The sequence below is a fragment of the Oreochromis niloticus genome, linkage group LG1 (genome assembly GCF_001858045.2).
Source record: "Oreochromis niloticus isolate F11D_XX linkage group LG1, O_niloticus_UMD_NMBU, whole genome shotgun sequence".
Taxonomy (NCBI): domain Eukaryota; kingdom Metazoa; phylum Chordata; class Actinopteri; order Cichliformes; family Cichlidae; genus Oreochromis; species Oreochromis niloticus.
The window spans coordinates 2,118,971-2,136,679 of NC_031965.2; the positions used below are offsets into that span (position 1 = coordinate 2,118,971).

General features: G+C 42.0%; 1 protein-coding gene across 2 annotated transcripts in view; it reads right to left on the reverse strand.

The window, feature by feature from the left end:
- The window catches only part of large2 (LARGE xylosyl- and glucuronyltransferase 2), a 119,315-nt gene that overhangs the window by 34,001 nt on the left and 67,605 nt on the right, over positions 1–17,709 (reverse strand). The window contains exon 1 of one of the 2 annotated variants that reach the window (XM_005457381.4): positions 2,552–2,761. The exons of the other annotated variant lie outside the window; for it this stretch is intronic. The gene's annotated coding sequence lies outside the window, so the exon portion shown is untranslated. Of the gene's footprint in view, positions 1–2,551; positions 2,762–17,709 lie in introns of those variants that run through there. 2 annotated transcript variants of the gene reach the window in all.

Below are 17,709 nucleotides of genomic sequence, written 5' to 3' on the forward strand. Positions count from 1 at the left end.
TCGGCCAGCTGCTGCAAAGGATAGACAGCGTTACATTCATGGAGTTTCAATATCGATGCCAATGTCAGCACTTGTAATACTTTTATTATTTAGTATTTATTGACGGTCAAAATAAACTTTAGGGAACACATGCCCTTTCTTCTTTTGGCAATAAGGCTGTCGTTGTTGGTTCTAGAGAAAAATCTCGACAAGCTGATGCTGTGAAAAGTTGGTGCTGTCATGGAGCCAGAAGATGGAGTGAAGAAACTCTCGCCCCCGAGCTTTTTCCTCCTGCATTCCAGCATTCCCATCAGCCTCAGTTCTATTTACAGCTTCATGCCATTTAACAAATTAGCATAGCAAATTTAATGTCAGTTCAGAGCAGACACTTTGTCCTTTCTGAACATTTCTGCTCCTCACTTCATCATTATTATTGTTAATTATTTACAGAGATGCCGTAATCATTCCTGAGTCAGGTACTGCTCATTCCCCATCCATTTTCCTTTGATTCCATTAGGTCAGGATTTAATCTGCTGTACTGTCACTGCGCTGGCTGCTCTGTCAGGTTAAGGGTGTTTCTTTGTGATGTATCAGAGTAAGCTGAGGTGGGATTAGTGGGTTTGTGACCAGGAACGACCTTTTTCATTTCATTTCCCTGTACTCCCACAGACTGACAACGATCCATTGTCTCTCTCTCTGTGTCTTTGTCTCGCTCTTTCACAGATGAGCTGAGCCACAGTTTTCATTTTACACTTTAAAAAACGTTTAGTAAGCTATAGACATTATTTTTTCAAATACAACTATGTGTCTTAATCATTGCTAATATAAAGAGTTCTCAGCGTCATGTGTAATGACCCCAATCCTCAATCAAACTGTGAACCTTTGCCAATCAGTGCGAGTAGTTTTGGAGCCTCGACATTAACGCTGGGAGGTTCATGTCAGAAATGACTCAAAGTACTGAAGAGTTTTACTCCAATCCTTCATACAAAAAAAGAACTCTAGTGTGATTTATTGCTGTGGTGGAAGAATTATTCAGCTTTTTATTTTTCTAATATATCCCTAAATTTTCTTCCTGACTTGGAAGTTTAAAACATAAATTAACTTTCATTTACATTTTTCATACTGTTGATTATTACTTAGCTCCTCTCACTAATGCAGAATTCTAGAATTGTGGCAATCTGCAGTACAGTTAACTGAACATATTTTAAATACTGTTTGGTTCTTAAATTTGTCATGTAGTCCTGCAGAGCATGTTACATGCTAAGTAACATTAGATTTCCTTTTTAAAAATGTTAATTTAAAATTTTTCAAAAACTTGAGCAACAAGTCCCGCCCCACTCTTCAACCCATCTTCTTCCTGTTTTCTTTGCATTATGAAGCTTTTATTCTCCTGTGAGATTTCACACACAGTGACATCTGAAGCTTCAAAGCTGTAGATCAATGGTGCCATTATCCTCCATCCATTAAACTGTGCAATCCACGCTTATTTCACGATGGAAATACATTTCCCATTTAAATACATCAGTAAATACAACCAACTTGCATAGTGCTTGAATAAATATACTTATTGGGAGACATGTATAACAAATGTAGCACATGCTAAACAAACAGTCTAAAACAAACAGAAACTATAACATAACTCAAACCAAGTCTCTGATATGCATCTGTGGCCTTATTGTTCTTGAGTTTACGTTTGGGATCGATGTATACTGGAAAATTCCACAGACTAAGGTAAAGCTACCCCTAACCCTCAGCTCAGCTAATCATTGTCATGATGGTAAAGACGTTGAAAACCTAATAACTATTCACACACAAATCCTCGCGAGGGTGCATGGCTAACCATATATAGAGACAAAGAATGGGTGTAGGAATAGTTTCTATAACAGTATTTGAGACAAAGGCCACAGAAAGTTGGTGTTGCTCAGAGTTAAGAGTTTAAAGCAAATGTGTTTACAGTATTTGCTACAGAGAAATGAAACCTATGCTTAGAAACAGGGCTACCCTTTTAAGAAATAAATGTCACTGCAGAGTTTCTGAATGTCACTTTTCAGCGTTGCACACTCTCCAACTATATTACGTTCAGCTTCATTTTACGGCAGGGCAGAAGCGTAAGTGACAAATGTGAAAACCCAGGACAAAGTAAATCAAAAACATCCACGAGGACGAAACCAACAGAGGCAAGATCACACAGCATGTCTGAATGTAATGAAATCCTCCACCACCTACAGTACTCAGCAGGTGTATTATAAGGTGCCTTATAATAACGTCCCAAAGACAAACGAGTAAATGCATTTTGTCTGTGAAAACACAGCTCTGGACACAAACGCAGAAACCTGAGGAGAAGAAGCTGAATGACAATGGGACCGAACACAGATGGGTTTAAAGCTTTGCTAACAGCGCTGCATGTTGGTTATTTCACTCCTGTAACTTTTCACAGTTTCCTTTACGTCTTATAATTTCTTGAATTGAATACATAAACAGAGCAGACGGACGATGCAGAAACAAGCCAGTATAAAACCTTTAAAACACACACGCAGAAAGAGCAGACGCGACCTTTACCCTGTCGTCGTACCTGCGTTTTTCCTCTCCTGCACTCAGCATGTGGCTGCAAATCCAAATTCAGCTGCATGGAGTGAATCAAGCCCTCCTCATTCCCTCCTTCTAATCCTCCTCTTTCAAAGCTCCAACAATAAACTCCAGAGTTCTTTTCTCTCTCGACAGACTTTTGTCCCAGTTCTTCACCCTCTGTCACTGCTTCGTGCCCTCCTTTCCTTCACTCTGCCTGCTCTCCTCCCACCGCTCCTCCTCCTCTTCCTGCACAAACATGCTATAAATCGCCTCCACCTCCAAGGCAATGGCTCTGATTTCAGCCCCCACCTCTCCCTGCTGTCCTCCTCTGGCTTTTGCAAGAAAAGAGTTGAGCTCCTTCAGAGAGAGAGAAAGGTAGAAAGAGGAGAAATGACAGAGGGAAAGAAGCGGTGTCGCCTTACTTGCTGTCAAGAACACAAGACAGAAGCTTTGTGGGAGAAGAAGCTTTAAAAAAAAGAAAAAACTGTGGAATTCAAAAAGACGTGAGGATCAGTTTTTCACAGGGTGGGCTTTTTGCATAGCCCGAATACACCTGCCACTGGTCAGCAATACGTGTCTGCTGTTGGACCATAATCAGACTAAAAACGCAGCTAGAACAGAATAAGACTGCATCTCTTATCCAGTCCAGGAAACACATGATGTTTCATACATGTACTAGATAACTGTACCAGAAGCTGAACTAACAGTTGTTAGATAAGTTAAGTGTTTTTTGCTTTTGGTAGACCTTTTTTTTTCAGCCAATTGCCAAGACCTGGGAGAAGAATGTGCAAAAGCCAAAAGTCACATACCTTAACTCCAGTCCTCGAGAGCTACCGTCCTGCAGCTTTTAGATGCATCCTTGTTGCGGCACACAACAGCTTTGCCAAATGTAATGGCATCCAACCATTTGATTCAGCTGTGTTGCAGTAGGGATGCATCTAAAAGCTGCAGGACGGTAGCTCTCGAGGACTGGAGTTGGACACTCCTGCCATAGAGTATCTGATGGCTTTGGATTGGGGTAAGAGACTTAGATTTTTAGTCTATGTGTCCTTATAAGAGAAATAACATGTTAAATGACACGAGCAAGTGCCTATTAGCTATGTACAGATGATTGGGCCAAATAAAGGACAAACCAGTTAAATCCACTACAGGTCCAACTCACTATTTCCAGGATGTAAAGGATGTGCTGATAACCATCACACTGACCTCAAGGGATAACTATAAAGGTACAGAATCAAAGTGTAAAGCTTAAAAATATCACTCAGTAACCTGACTGAAAGCCTGCAACAAGTCTACATAAAGCAACTAACCTTCAATATGTCCTTATAGCTAAAGGTCATGTATGCAGATTACACTGTACCTACAGGTTTATTTCCAATAACCTGCCAATGAAGTGAAGTGCTTGACTTGTGTTGCAGGAATTATTGCCTTGGCCACATCTGGACAGTGGCCCAAATGTCTTAACACACGTCACATCTGGCCCATAAGAGGCAGAACTAACTCAGCTATGAGTCGAGGCTGTGAGGCAACATGCTCCCACAAAACTTTGCTGTGGGTAACATTTGGGTCAGTCAGTAGCACCACTTTTGCCCTGCAGCATTACTGCAGTAAATGACAGTGAAGGTTACGCCAACACTGCGCTGTTGTTCACCGAGGAAAATGATTTAGTATTTTATTCACACACAACTCTGTGATACCGCTCGACACTGAAGATTAGGTTCAGACCTTCAACTAGTTTAATGTATAACCAAACAGGAAACTTGCATTTTCTTTTCATTTACTCCGGCTGTGACTTGCATAATCCAGGCACGCATTCCCTTATAGAAATATACCTGCAATCAACAGACAGCGATTTGCTTTTAGTTTTATAGTTTGCCAAATGTTATTCGAGTGAATTCATCCTGGATCATCTTTTGTTTTTCTGTGCCTGCAGGCATGAAGGTAAGCGCCAATGATAACAAAAGCACCATGAGGGAGGGAGTGCTCTATAATTACAGTGTACACAGACCTACAGTGTTGGGCAGGAGCGTGCCAAGAACCAGTCTGAGCACGCTGCATACCTGAGCTAACCAAGCTCTGCTGATAGATGCTTCATTAAGGACGTCGATCAGCAGAGTGGATCGGCGGGGAGGCTGGGAACCGACTACGGCTCTTATCTCGTCTCCGGAAGCAGCTCACACACGCCATCTGAAGTCACGGCCCCGGGGAAACTCAACTTTGCACATGAGTGTCTGGAACATCTGGAACAACTGCCTGCTATGTAAACTGTGAACACAGCTCTGGGCAATCTACCTGCTTCTTTTAGCATTTCAGGAGCTTACGAGGGGACATTTTTTTCACTGCTATTACACACAGATACAATCTTTAATTATCAGTTAATCTCATTTAAAAATAAATCACAGTCTACTAATATGTAGCTGTAATGCATTAAAGCCTGATATACCGTAGCTTCCTCCTCTGTGCAGTGGAGCTCCGATGTTGTCCAAAAACTCATAAAAAAGAACAAAATGAGTTCTATTGTTGGAGTGGGCAATTTAAGGAGATTTATTGTGTTTTTATTCTTCTTCTATCCACATGATGCACCACCACGCTAAAGTTTAAATCAAGGAATCAAAAATTTGTATCATCTGTTTTGGAATTAAAGCCATTTTTATGGCTGCAGGCACTGACTCTAAATACACTTCCTGTATATTTGGCACTTTTGTTTTACTTTTGATAGTGCACGGCATGCATTCAGATTTTTATTTCAGTTCATGTGTTAATTCTTTAGCATAGTGACTCTTCTAGCTTCTATACGAAAAACATATTTAAAAACTGTTACCTCTAAAAACAAGACCATTTAAAAACATTCTAAATAAAGTAACATGCATATATTGTCCACTACTAAACATGATTACAAGTATGCGTATTACAGTTCTGGGCAAAGTCTCGAGACACCCCTTCTTTATATTTTGCTTACAGGAAGCCAGATTTCCATGTAATTTTTTTAAGTGGTCTTAAACAACTGTTCAACAGAGTTTGGTCTTTCAAAGATGAGATCTTTGTTACTAGCAGCCAGCCTGGCAACAAACACATCATTTCTTCCCATTTCTTTTGTTGAATCTGCAAAAAACTGTCCAACACAACACAGCTTGGCAAACAGAAAATAGTATTTTTGCACCAACAAGGTGATTAGCAGAGAGCTATTAGCACACCACATCTCAGTATGGTGTACAGTGTGCCCTTCAGCGTTTTAGGAACCAGGCAAGTGAAGGACAAAGGAAGAAGGAAGAAGAGGCAGGCCTTAAAAAAAAATCTAGAGCAGATGAACAGTAATGGCCTCAAGAAGAATAAGCTACTCTCGGTTGCTCCCTTGTCACAAAGGATTGCCACAGCCGGTAGCTGTACATATCTGATTTGGCAGACAGCGGGAAAAAATCCAGCCAAGTTCTCATGCAGGACCTGAAGAATGCGTATCGCCTTGCAGTTGATCCACATACCGTTCACTGATGGCTTGTGAGAAACGGTCTTGGTTGTTAAGAAGCCATTCTTAACCTCCAAGGACCTGCCGTCCACATATATGGACATCACATTTTGGGTTGCCTGGACCAAAATACTACATTTTGCTCTCATGTTTTCATAAGAGCGCCATAACAGTGAGAGCCTAAAACATGGTGGAGCCTCTGCCGTGGGTCGTGGTTGCACTTCAGCCAGTGGTGTTTGGAACTTATCGAAACTGATGGAATAACGAATGCAGAGAATAAACATCAGGATAACATTTAACTGGAAACAGCTTCATTTGTCCCAGTGATCCCAAACACTCTGCCAATGCAGTAAAAGCACACTTGGGTAGAAAAGACACACAATGGAAAACTATTAATCATGGATCAGCGACCCTATAGAGCCGGGACCTCAGCAGTCGGGATCATCTCGACTGAGGACGAGATTAAAGCCGGCCAACATTTAACGAAGAGCTTTGGACTTGGACTATTCCTGAAGACGACTTAAAGAAAGGATAAGAAAGCTTGGCTGAGAGAATCAGGCTATGCTGAAGAATAAAGGCAGACATACGAAACACTGACCGTCAGGCTCATTACGCTGCATTTCCATTCAATAACTTACTGTACTTCTTTTCCATTTTTCTACCAAAATATAAAGAAATGAGGGGTGACTCAAGACTTCTGCACAGTACTGTCCAGCCAACAGCAGCACAGCTATCAGTCTAACCCTTAAAGCACTGCACTCTGTGTCTTTCTTTTTATATTAGAGAAAGAAAAAGAGAGAAAATGAAGCAGTGCAGTGTGGAACATTATTGCTCCTCTGAGATCAAATCAGGTTTTTACAAAGCGAGGTCGGCAGGTCAGCAACATCTTTGTTCAGTTTACTCCAAGGAAAACATGTTTTTGAATGCCTCCTGCCCTCTGGCTGTGGATCGTGGGTAACTGTCCTCCGGATGATTTGACAACTTAACACCAACACTTCTCTCCTTGTTATGGGGTCACAGGTCAGGTTTACTGGCCCAGGGAGGGGGGGGTCTTATTGAAGGCTGCTGGCAGATAAACAACAGGAGGGACAGAAAAGTGAGGAGAAATAGGTCTGCGCTTCCTCAGAGAAGCAGAGAAAGAATCTGGTGGATTGTGGGTGTCTGTGGAGTGGCTGAGGAGTTGCATCTCCCACTTGCACCTCCCCCCTCCTCCTTCTCACTTCCAGAAGAGGATGAACGCTGCAGATTTTTTATGTACTTTTTAACAGATAGCTGGTATAGCTCCAGAAAGCACAGAAACTGTAAATGTTTACCGTCAACATCAAAATTTTCCATGCACCCATCGTGGGTCGTGAGTGTGGGTGGAGAACGCGGCACAAAAGTGTGCTGTCCACTGGAAATGTTGTCACCTTTGAAGTGGTTGCTTCAAATTCAGGATCTACTGGAGGTCTGCTGCTGTCTTCAAAGCATGCATCCGTCTGCTGCATCAGACGGCAAAAAAAATGCAAAAAGACTGAGTCACTCTATCAGTCTGCTATCAGTGGGAATGATTTATTCACTGGTATCACTGGGGTCAGAAAAGTTTCCAATACTCGGCACTGGATTCGCTCACAATTCAGTTAAATTCTGTACTCTGTTTGGAGGGAAACCAATGTTAAAAATAAAGAGTAACAATAAGAGAAAAAGTTAAAGGACAACAGCTGCTCGGCTACTTGAAATGCAGAAAGCAGATGATGCGTGTTTGATAGCACAGCAGAGGATCTCTCTCCATCTCTTTCAGTGTAAACATGCTGTGCCCTCTGGCTCTGCACTGCCCACCCACATGGACTGCATAAATAATACGACAATTGACTCGCAGAGTACAGAATCATGCACACATTCACACACAAGAGCGCTCGTGTTTGTTTCTCCGTGCTCCAGCCGCCTCCACACTGCACAGTCATATCCACAAAGTCCGCTTCTGGACAGTACAGCAGGTCAGAGGTTTTATTAAGACTCTTTTAGAGCCCCTCCGCTGTTGTACACTCGCCTGCTATTTCTGAGCAACTTTCCGGCGTCCTCTGGAGCAGGCCTACCTATACATCTATCAAAATTTAATTCGTTTCATACTACTTGTCTTCAAAATACTTCTACACCCTCTGGAAAGACAACAAACTTCTATCCCAAATGCTGCAGCTATAGACTAAATATAAACAAAGGATGGAGGGTGGAAGTGCGCTAAAACTGCATTCTTTCTAATGGCCAGCAGGGGGAGACTTCTACAGCTGCAAAGAGAAAGGCAGATTGTGCAGAGATCTCTAAGAAAATGATTTATGACCACAGCAAACATTTTCCTAATGAGTTTATGGTCTCAGTCACTAGATTCTTTATATTTATTTTTAATTTATTGCCCCATTTAGAATAAAATGGACGATAACACACAGTATGCACACAGAGCGGCCAGTCTGCGATTAATCAGTTAGATCTCAGATCCAGCCCGTGCACAGTTCTTTGGGCTTCAACATCATAGTCTGCAAACTTTTCCACTAACATTCAAACTCAGTAGGCACAGTAGAGACTACTCTGGGTTTTTCACAGGGGACCAAAAACAGATACAGCTGGAACTGTTAATGTAGCTCCATCGCTTTGGTAGTCCACACTTCCTCCTTTAAAGATATTTTATTGTTGACAGAAAAGCTTCCACACATCATACCATCTAGCTCTGAATCGAAAATCGAGGATTTTCCACTTTTAATCTTTTCGCTGCATGTGGAAAAGGTTGTTTTTTCTGTTAAGTGGCACTTCTGAAGAAGCCGCTCACTTTAATATAAGCTCCAAACTGGAGGAACACCACAGGGTTTTCGTGCACCGCAGACAGTTTGATGTATTCCACGTTTCATGTCACATACTGAATATATCTGGAACAGTGCAGGCAGAAGTTTCATGTGCGGACCGAATAAACCTCAACGCTGATGGTGCAGTGCCAATACACTGAGTAAGGAAAAGCAGCACGCCACAATAACATGAGACCCGATTCCAATTCCAGTATTTAAACAACCTGATGATCAGATTCATTGTTGATCTCTTGGTGCATCTCCTTTGGGCTGCGTTTGGCTCGGTGATGTTGTTTTAGCCCTATGTGGTCCTGTTCCATTTATAGCTGCACCTCTTTGTAACTACTGTGTCCCCTTCTGGTCATTTATTGTCCCTTTGCAACTGCTTCATCTCTCTTTTTGGCCGTTTTTGTCTTTGTGGTCAATTTACATCCCGATGTTTTCGCTTTATAGCATCCTGTGATCAGTTAGAGTCTTTCACCAGCAAGAGAGAAAACACGACCTCCTCATGGTCAGTGTGGGACTCCCATTGGTTGTTTATTGTCTATTTGCAGCAGCTTTATTTTGCATTTTGGCTGCTTTTTCCTGCCTTTGTGGTCTGCTAAACTGAGCTTTGACTTCAAATAAAATAGTCCCAGAGCTCCCAGATGCTTTGGATCCCAAAGGAATTCATTTTAAATGTAGCAGCGTGTTGTGTTTGTGTGCTGGAAATGATTTGTCAGTTTAGCTTCATTTAAAGTTCAATCTTGCCAATGAGTTAAATAAATGGGAATGCAGTTACACTTAAAAGGTTTATTTTCACAAATCACAACTTTCCAGGGTGCAGAACACAAACACACCTGCTGCCAGTGTTAACCCTCTGTGCAGTCCTGTCCTTCACCTTAACAGGGTCTGAGCTGTTATGGCCGTCATTACTCAGTGATGATATGACAGGACAGCAGCATTACAGCCTTTGAATGAGCCACGTGATGGCTAAGCTACACAGATGATGGACACATCATTGTTCAAAACTAATGTACTGCACGAACACAAGTCAGAATTTCACCAAACTCATGGTCAGCCAAACCGCCCTCATCCAAACTTGGAAGCTCAGCAGGTCAGGTGTGGTTAGTTCTTGGTTGGGAGACTTCCTGGGAATACCAGATTCTGGAAGCTTGTCCCGTCTCTTCTCTTAACCGTCACTGCAGCTGCCCCGCGCTGAGCCTCGTTCTGCCAGAGGAATTGAAGGAATCTGAATTGAATCCGGAGTCGCATTCTAGGCGTCCCTCTGAAATCAGGATGGATTAAGGTCCTAACGGTTAAATTTCAAGGCTCACACTTTGCAGCTCACCTTCAACATCAGAGAGCTTTTGAATCTCCATGAACTTCAGGAGTGCGTCGGATCTAGACCTTCAGAGGCTGTTCTCTAATACAGCCTGAAGGGCAAAAGGTCAGTTGGGTTATACAGTCAGTGTTCATTACACACTCAGTATCTTAGAAAGTCAGACCTTGCACTGTCAAAACTCATTTTATTATTCATTTTCTTTTATGATTGACAACAGCCTCTAACAGCCAGTCCAGATAATTCTCTCACTCATGACAATTTCAACAAGATGTTCATGGTGCTGACTAATAGGAGCACGGAGCGCCCTTCCAAGGCGCGACAAAAACATGCAAACTGACAGACAGCCTCTGCTGTCCTCTCGGTGTGAGTCCTTTTTGTTTTGGTTTTTTCCCCTTTGATGGGATTCAGCATGATGGATTTAGTATGTCACACCGTGGCTGCCTAAGCCAATCATACCCATTTCAAGACAGCTCAAAATCCATGCCTGGTTAGTTTACACAGGAAGATTAGCCAACACAGAAACAGCAAAGGGTAACTGGAAGGCTGGTGGTTCGATCCCTGTCTGCTCCAGTCTGCACGCCAAAATATCCTCGGGCAAGATGCTGAGCCCCACGTTGCTTTCAGACGCATTCGCTGGAGTGTGAATTATAAACAGAAAGCACTTCAACATATATATGGCTCAATGTTGTGCAAAGTGATTTGAGTACTCAAGTAAAGGATTATCTACCAGCTCTGCTTGGTACAGATGGTTGTTCTGTTTGTGGCGTTCCCAACACGTGATGCTAACAGGGAAGTTACAGAGTGCCCTCTGGTGGGAAAACTACACATCAACACCCATGACACGGCTAAAAGCCCATTAAACTCTGATGTAGTTCAGGAAATAGTTACTATTAGCCAATAATAAATTGGTTGGGCTTTAGTGTCATTATAAAAACTTATTAAAACAAACACCCACTGCACAGTTATTAGTTATAGAGGCCACAGCATTTTAGCAGTGCTATTGAGCTAAACACACTAAACACTGTTGGAGCCAGCCAGTAGAGGAAAAGCCATTCTTTGTACTAGCTTTTCAGTCATAACTGATCATTCATAATTCTAACCCGAAATAATGTTGTATGATATTTTGTCCAAAAGGCTCATCCCACTGGGAAATTGCATCGTTGAGGCACCAAATTGAATCTTTGCTAGAAGACTAATGAGAGCAAAGATAAAACATTAACCTACAGACCAGACCTTTCCTGGTGTGTTATTATTTACTGCACATCAGGCTTTTCTGAATGTGTGCTCATTGCCCTGTGATGCCATGAGACCTCTGCTGGCTTCAGATAATATGGTGAGTCACATGATGCTGTTTGTGTCCAGGACACGTTAATGCTGCAGTGACAGAAGCTCCCTCCTGTTTTCAGCCTTCAATCATTGATCAGTTTGAGGTCTGCTCAGGACAAACTCAATCGACAAAATCAATGTTTCGTCAGAAGTCTGCTTCCAGTGGTTATTCTGTGATTAACTGTCCTGTAACTCTGAACATCCTGGTCAATACTCTTCTTGAACATTTAGCAATTAATTTTCTGTAATTATTCTCCAATCGTGGTCTTGCATTTCCAGTGAACTGTACTCTTTTTTTTTTCCTGGGATAATTATAAACTGGATTATAGAGCTCTTTGTTTGTACAGAAGGCTGAATTCTTTTAAGTCTTGTATGAAGATTTTGTATCAATTATTAGTGTGATTATGCAAATAACTCTTTGCACTGTAGGAATCGAATTTATAATTTTCCAAACACAATTTTCAAGAGTCCAAACTCACATCTTCAAACTGAAGGTTTATTTTCTGTGAATAAAAAGTGCAAAAAACACAAATATTCTACTTTTATTTATTAACATATTACAGAAAAAAACTGAGCCAGAGTTGTCAGGACCTGTGGGTCCTACACAGCGTATGCTTTTCTTTTCAGAAACTGTTGTTTACATGCAAACACAGAAAGCTGCTTCCTTGTAAATCTGATGATAAACTGCAGTTACTGATTACTGCTTCTGTTTGTGCCGCTCTGATCTTTCCAAAGACAAAGTAGCAGTTCTGAAATGTTAATGTGATCTTCCTGTAAGCATTAACCTTGAATTAATGTGACTGCTGACTTGACTTATACTGGATGTGACTTACAGCGAACTTTGCACACATATTTTTATCTGGCTAACCTAAACTAGTTTGCTTATTTCTAGATCAGTTGTATTCTTTGACTTTACTAGCTTTGCAAACTCCACAGTTTAAAATATTGCCTATTATCGTATAGTAGGCCTTTGTGCAGTCCCTCAGTTCATCTCCTGCCTGAAATAAGCTGTTTTAGCTCTTATAGGCCAACCTTAGAGTTACGGTTAAGTTAGAGCTTGGTCACATGCTAAACAAACAGGTCCAGAAATGTGAAGATGTTCCCTTTTAAATCAAATCTTTGACCCACATTTTGGCCCCTTTCATCTTCCACATCATCAGTGAACCACTCTGTGGTAGCGTTAGGCTACATCCTCGATGGGCGTGACCAGAGATCATAGAACGTGAATATTCAGCAATTTCATGCAACTACAGACAAAATAACTGCTGGTGACACCAGGCCCAGTTTCCAGGTGAGCTAATCAAGCAGCTATCAGAGAAATACAGGATACCGACACATGGTTGACACATGACCTTGTGGTAAATATATACAAGAGGGTTACCCAGGCAACAAGAGCCTGGAATATCTGCAAGCGACCAGCCGTGAGCCTCAAAGCGATTCCAGTGTGGACACAGCTTTAGGGTTAGGATGCATCTTACATACATAATAAAGTTTAATTCTGGAAAACTGATTTTTCAAACCAAGAGTCTTACATGCATTTACATTCAGTTATATCGGGTACCTGAAAATGGCACACTGTATTAAGCATCAGCACCCAGAAACATTAAATCGTGCCAACTTTCTTCTGATTGGCTGAGCCTTGTAAACACACGATTTAGTCAGTCCACTTGGGTTCCACTGTAAGGTTGGGCGATATGTAAAAATTGTCTTTCCAATAACCGACGATAGGCGATATATTCACACATGCACAGACTTCTTGAGTGGCGGAGCAATGTAACCATGCACGTGCGCGTTTACAACACAGAAGAAGTCCAAACATGGATGAACTAATTCCTAAATTGCAGCCTGGAGGAGAAGGCGCAGATAGAAGTGGACTGTTAGCTCAGCGAGGAGGTCATAGATGGAGACAATCCACAGGTTTGATGGAAAATGCATGAAAAACGTTTCCCATTGATGTCACACATGGCACGGAAACATCTGTGTATACCGGCCACGAGCACGCCTTCAGAACACATCTTCAGCACCGCTGCTAATATCGTTAACCAGCTGTGCACGCTGCTAAAACCTGATAAACCTGCTCGTTTTCCTGTCAAAGAATTTATACGTTTTGTTTGGAGGAAATATTTGACCTTCTTTTCTTGTTTGTTTCAGTATTAATGTATCTACTGTTTGGATTATTCCTTTATTTATTTATAGCCGTGTGATGTGCAATAAAGATGCACCAAATCACACAAAAGATTTTATGTCTGAGATTTTTTTCTTATGTTCGCTGGAAGAGACATTTCTGTTAGCTTCAACGAACATCATTAGCAAACTTGCTCATGGGCAATAAATAAATCGCCTTTGTAAAAATGATCGACGATAGCCTCAGCCTCGTCGATAGTCGATATATTCGTCCAACCTTATTCCACTGACGGAAAGCTCGCCATTGGACAGTGAGCGAGAGAGTGCGCAGACATTTGTGGCTATGACTGCGCAGACGTTACAACCACACACGCTCCCAGGCAGTGGATCTCCAGCTGTCCATGTCCACCCTACAGAGTATAATCCAGGTCTGAGGTTTCTGCTCTGATATCGTGCAGATCCAAGATTTTTTTGTACATACGGTAATCTCAAGCTCTCACACTTTGGCCCTGCTGAAGATAAGCATCCACCGCTGTGACAGGATATATATCATAGCAGAGAATAAAAACTAGCACAATAGGTTCACTTTCACCATAGAAGACAAAGCTCTGACATCAGTCACATGAGCTGTGAAGATTTAATCTAATCTTTTTCTCTACCAGGCCCAATATAATATAATAATATATAATAAAAACGCTCAAGGTTAACGCATTATTATGCTGTTTGAAGCTGCATCAGGTGTTACCTCATCAGTGAAGAGTACAATCTTCCTTTGCACTTATTTTCACTCACATTAGCACAAATTATGTAACAGCAGTCCAACGCCAAAAAACCATGAAATGTAATTTCACCCCGCCCACCCGCCCACCCCCTCGGCCGCTGATCTACGGGAATCCTGATGCTTCCCGATGAATCACAAAGTGCTGAGAGGCATTTGTTTCAGGAAACGTCAGGATGTGATTTTGAGATTGCAGCAATTCCTCAGTTCAAATGAGAAAAGGAGAGAGAGAAAGGGAGGGGAAGAGACTATTTAGAGAGGAGAAGTGGAGGTAAATGATTAAGTATAGTTGTGAGTTCATTTTCCCAGCAGAGCCCGGGCTCCATTTCTTTCCATCCACCAACAGAGATTTATCTCTCTGACAGCAAGGGGAGTGTGTGTGTGTGTGTGTGTGTGTGTGTGTGTGTGTGTGGACAGTGAAAGTAGGCGCTGTGAAGAGAACGAGTGGCTCACATCCATTAATAACAACTTTTCACTGTAAGAATCAAATGTTGTCGCTCTCAGTCTTCGTTTGTCACTTTTACCCTCCTTCAATCTTCTCCCCTCATTTCTCCAGCAGTCACAACAAATGTAGTAGATGGCTTCATGGGAGGGCGTCATCATTTACTCTCAATGAAGAAGAGGACAGCAAGGCACAATGGAGAGGCGGGCAGGAGTGGCGTTCACAAAGGGACCAGTTTTCTTTTCAAACTGACTCTCGTGTCTTTTACTTTTCAAAGAATGAACGTAGAGCTCGTTAGGTAACCAAAGAGAAGTTCATCTGATCATTAATATTTGCCTATTTCAGGATCACATTTATTTTGCCCTCAAACAGACGTTTACGTGCTTTAACTATAGTTTTCCTGTCACAAGCTTCACTGAATGGGCGCTCAGTCTCACAATGTCTTTTTTTGTCTTTGAGCAGCAAAATAACTTCAGTGCTAACTGTAATGTTAGCAAGCTGCATGGGTAAGGTGGAAGCAACGCAACTTCTTAGCAGGACAGTGCTCTCAAACCTGTAAGCAGTCCACTGGGGCCTCAGCTCCTCATATCCTGGGTCTATATGAAGAGCCTGGTGTTCACTCTGGTGGCCTACACATCATTTGGCTGCAGAGTTAGCTCCTGTAAGTAAATAAAAGTGGCCAACGCAAACTAGACAATGGAGTGGCATTAGGTGTTGGTGACGCGCTTACCAGAAGAAACGCCGACCCTACCAAAAGACCTTTAAGGAAAATAAGAGATATGATTTGAATTTGTGTTAGCAAATCTGCAAGCTTTATGCTCCATAACACACTGTACCAATAAAAGCATCCAGTTAAAGAACATAAAAAACATTTATAGTGATTATAGATCTGTGCAGGTAGACTCTGCTGGATGGCACAGATCCAAGTGTAGTAGAAGCTGTGTCACTGCAGGAATAGCATCTGTCCAGGCATTTAGACTACCAACACTATGGCTTTATTAAAAAAGCAGAACCCACAGGGTTCCACGATCCGAGTAATGTCAAGCACAGTCTGTGATCCACATGCAAACAATGAGAGTGTTCCTCTACCAGAAACAGATGATTTATAAACCTTATAATGCACTGATTAACACTGGGCAATAAAAATCCAAGTTTATTCATAAAATCAAAGCAACCTATAACCTCATATATATAAACACGAGGTCAGTCCCTAATTTGAAGCCTTAGTTGACCTATGCACCCTGTCCAATACCCCTGGGGCAGAACAATGGAATCTGTCCTGGGAACAGAAACACAAAAGACCCCACCATAGCCCAGATGACCCCATCAGCACACCACATCACTTCTAATGTCTGCTCTGATGGCTGTTATCTGTCCATTCACACCCAAGGTTCAATGGAGGGGTCAGAGGTCGGGGGACTGACCTGTGGTCACATTATTTCACCTCTGTCGGTCCACCTTCACCACACCATATCACCAGTTTTTGGACAGCTCTGTGTGTGTGTGTGCGTGTGTGTGTCTCAGCTCTCATCTGTGGTTGCAGCAGAGCACATCAATCGGTCATCGGTCAGCTTTGGTGTCACATTTCTGCCCACAGCAGTTGCACACACTGACCTGACAGTTAAAGCTGCTCGTGCACATTGTCACAGTAACATTGATCATAATGTATGACATGCTTGTGATGCCACGTGCAGTGAGAAAGCAGCCAAATGTGTCGTTACAATAACAAAAAAATGTGCTTTCTTTCTTTTTCTTCACTTTGGATCTTATCTGTGATTCCATACAGTTTCTGTTTCATTGACCACATTATGTTCTCATTCATTTAGGAAGAGTCTAAACATGTTGGCAGTCCCTGGCTCCCCCAGTCCATATGCTGTAGTATCCTTGGAGCAAACTACAGAAACCTAGTTGGTAGCGAGGTGTAGGACATGCCCAAGCTTCTGACAGGTACTGAATAAGGATTAGAGTGAATGGGCAAAGACGGCTTAATGGTCATTAATACTGCAGAGGTTAAATACCAAACTTTTCTACAGTTATTTTAGTGGTGAATGTTCTGAAAGAACAGTGAACGATGATAAACAGTTATGGTACTTTCCACAAGCAATAACCAAACCATCAACTGTCACTAGGGTGAAATATGAGGGTGATGCTAACTCGGGGGGCGATTCAGTACTGCGTTACATTGCTCTGTGTTTCCTAGCACAGAGCTAACAGCAAAGTTTTGAGGTTCTCACGCAGAACAAACCAGCAGCTTTTCTTTGAATGTCTGCAGTTTCTGACTTAACTGCAAACTACAAGTAAGCTGAATAACAGCTGAAAAGCTCAGTTGATGACAACACTCCATGTCTCATGTTTCACCGACACAGATGCATGTGAGACTACAAAGGTCTGGACACTGGACATAAACCTGTGTGATGTGTGATTCGCCTAATAGCACACGGAACGATCTGGCAAACATGATAGTCTTATAATCAATCAGTAAACTCGTACCTTAAAGCAACAGGATTATAGGCCTATTTTAATAGCTTTAAAAAGCAGGAGCAGGTTATGTTCATTAGTCTTATAATAAGTTTATTTTTTTTTGGATAAGACACTTTTGATCTCTGACTTTAGCCTTCGAGGCAGCGAATCCTTCCAGGCATCATTAACGACTTCTGAAAAAGGGACCAAAGAGAGAACGGTCAAAAGGACAACCTCAAGGAACGTCCCAGGTCGTTCCCTGAGCAGCAATCTTCAAAGCCAGTGCAACAAGCCACTTTTTAAACTTTGTCAACAACTGCACCATAAAAAAGAAGGAAAATATCCGAGTTCTGGGGCAAAGAGTGCGCTAAAGGAGAAAGTGAGATTCATTTAATACTGAGCGGGTGAGGGCTGGAGGAAGTGCTCGAATCA